Genomic DNA, 3,437 nt, shown 5'->3' with positions numbered 1-3,437 from the left:
AAAAGAAGAAGGGAGAGAGAAAAGAGGGAAGGAGGTAGGAAGAGAAGGGGAAGAGGGAAAGAGCAGAAAGGTAAAGAGAATGAAGTTGATAGGCAAGAGGAAGGAGGAAGGAAGGAAGAAAGAAAAGGAGAGAGAGGAAAGAAGAAAAGATGGAACTAGAAAGGAAAGAAGGGAGGGAGGAAAGGGGAAGACAGGGAAAGAGCAGAAAGACAGAGAAGGTGAAGGTAGATAGGCAGAAGGAAGGAAGAAGGAAGAAATAGGAAGGAGGGAAGGAGAAAGGATGGAAGGAGGAAGGAACAGAAGCGAAGGGGAAGAGAGAGATAGAAAGAGCAGAAAGACAGAGAAGGTAGATAGGCAAAAGAAAGGAAGCTGAAAGAATGGAAGGAGGAAGGAAGAGAAAAAGAGGAAGGGAGTGAGTGAGGAAAGAGAGGATGGAAGGAGAAAGGAAGGAAGAGAGGGAAAGAGCAGAAGACGGATAAGGTGAAGGTAGATAATGAAGGAAGGAAGGAAGAAGTGAGGTGTCTCGAGGATGGGGAAAACGTTTAGTGACCAAAGTTACAATGGCATTGAAAAAAGTGACTGATGACCATTTTTTACCCTTAGCGACCGTTGCGACCATTTTTGCACACTTAGCGACCGTTGCAGCATCCTCATGGTCACGTGATCTAAATTTTGTTTGGCAACAGATTCATATTTATGATGGTTTCAGTCCTGGAGTCATTAATCGCCTTTTGTGAGCTTTTGACAAAATATAAATTTTTTAATCAAGCCCCCCCAATCCCCCCGGTCAATGGTGTCCCTCTTTACCAATCTGAAAATCTGGTCACCTTAGGTATGCTCTAGGTTGCATAAAAATTCAAGCACACTGTAGGTCTACAAAACTCTGATTTATCTGGGGCTGCCTTTGCCCTGTGATATAGTATCCACCTCCACTGAAATCAAATGACCCAAGCTTAGATGTCATTTAGGAAAACTCTTAAAACAACTAACTCTCTCTCTCTCTCTCTCTCCCTCTCTCTCTCTCTCTCTCTCTCTCTCTCTCTCTCTCTCCCTCCCTCCCTCCCTCCCTCCCTCCCTCCCTCCCTCCCTCCAATTTGTGTGTATCTTTGTGTACATGAGAGAGAGGGGGGGAGGATTATTTATTAAAATAAAATAAAAGCACATAGAAATGAGCAAGATGTTTACTAGAAGCCAGACTTATTGCCTTTGTAGGTAGAAAAATCCATCTGGTTCAGTTCTGAGACGGGAGAAAGGTGCTAGAAATAAAATGGTGGCTGCTTGGAAAGAAGGATTACATTTATTGATGACCAGAACCAGCATGTGGTTCTGGGACAGCTTAGTTTGATGAAAGCAAGGATTTTTATACTGTTTCTGAAATGCTACAGGCATTGATGCAATGTAGTGAGCCTTGTGTCTTTTGCTACTGTAATGGTGATGGGTTAATCCTATTATGTCCTAAAACTCATGTCCTGTTCTTAGTATTTGGGTGGAGGGGAATGTAAATTTTAATCCCATCACTGGAGGTGAAGGTATTTTGTTTGTGAATAGGCTGGCCTGATCTTTCTTAAAGGGCACAAAACGTCCATCTCTAAAGACTTCAGGCATCTGCTGGAGGCTATTAAGAAAGACTAGGGCTGCTTTCTGCCTTTAAGAACAGTTTCTCCGTTTCCCCTTTGGGGAAGTATAATATTCTGCCTCTTAATATTCCCCCAAATATTTCATTCTTTGTGTGTGTGTGTGTGTGGGAGGATTCCCACACCTTCTTTGACAAAGTGACTAAATGAGTGGACCATTGAAATTCTGTGATATAGTATACAGTACTTGGACTTCAGTAAGACATTGGACAAAGTAGACCACAACCTACTTCTTGGTAAGACCGAAAAATGTGGAATAGACATCATCACCAAATGTTAAATTTATATTTGCCAACAAAGAAATAAAGGGAGACTAGTATAGGTCTATTTTAAGCTATTCAGCTCTCATCAGCTAGTATACCCTTCTGGGATTCAAACCTGGGCTACTTACATATTAGATAGATGCATTAACCTCTTAGCCCTGTTGGAAGAAATGTCCTTCTGGGTTCAGCTTCAAGTGGGGAAAAACACTGGTGACATGAAGGCTGCTTGGAAAGATGGTTTTAATGGTGGACAGGACCACATGGCTGGAGTCCTGAACAGAAAAGGTGATCACACGCTTCAATGTTGTAGAGAAGAGAAGGGGGGAAGAGAAGCTGAGTCCCTGGTTTTATGCCCTCTCTGGCCTTTGTTCTTGAGCTTGTATTCTGATTGATTGTCAGACTCCCATGGGCCCATGCAGGGGCAACTCTCTAGGCTGCATTTTGAATCCAGGTTTGGTTGAGTTCTCAGATGCCATGTGGTTAGTTGGGTAAAGAGCCAATATTATAATGCCTTAATCCTATCACTCTGGAGCTGAGGGGAAAAACTCTTTATTATGTAACGTGGACTAGCTCAGGCTTTAATGGCTCATTGGCAAAGGGGGACTTTGTCAGTAAACAAATTTAACACAAAAATAGTTTGTCACTGCCTGCGAAGGCTCCTGGATTGGGGCTGAAAAGCAAAAGCGGAAACAGTATACTCTGTCTCATATTTGGGTAGAACAGGTTGCCCTGATAGACTGGTCTCACTGGCAAACACTCAGTCATCACCAAATGGATTCATAACTGGCTGACAAACCACATTCAGCATGTATTCCTCAATGGATTACATGGAGGGCAACATGAGTGGGGTACCACATCTCTCTGTCTTAATCCAGTACTCTTCAACATCTTCATAAACAATTTGCATGAAGGGTTAGAAGGGAAATTAATTAAATTCACACAAGATGAATCAATACACCAAGCTGGGAGGGAACCACCAACCCTTTCGAAGATAGATTAAAGATTCAAAAGGATATTAACAGAGTTGCAAATTGAGCCCTATCCAACAAAATGCAACCATGAACACTAACTTACAGTCAGAAGTCATGATGAAAACTGTTAGATCGGGTAATGGAAAGGCACACAAGGATAAAGGCAACAACAGCTCTTTCTTTTTTCTTTTTTGCAATATTTTTTTTATTTTTAAACATAGAAAACAACATAAAAAAATTCTCATCCATTACATACAGCATGTTGTTTGGTTACAAGCGTTTTTACATCCATATTTTCAATTACATATACAATCACAGATTTTCCATCTAATATAACTAGATAACTCACTTTCATTGTACAACATATATTTAATTACGATTAATATTTCTTTCTTTTCAACAAACCTAATTCCCTTGCATTCTTGATTGTCTGTTTAATAACAATACACCTTTATGTAATCACTTATCTCATTCTGAATATTTTTACAGTGTAAAAGAATTTATCAACTGTTTATGTTTATATATCACTATTTTCAATTATGTATAATCCCGCCAATCATCCATCGAGT

The sequence above is a fragment of the Thamnophis elegans genome, chromosome 3, assembly GCF_009769535.1.
Source record: "Thamnophis elegans isolate rThaEle1 chromosome 3, rThaEle1.pri, whole genome shotgun sequence".
NCBI lineage: Eukaryota > Metazoa > Chordata > Lepidosauria > Squamata > Colubridae > Thamnophis > Thamnophis elegans.
The sequence above is the reverse complement of the archived record's forward strand: the minus strand, read 5'-3'. Positions refer to the sequence as shown.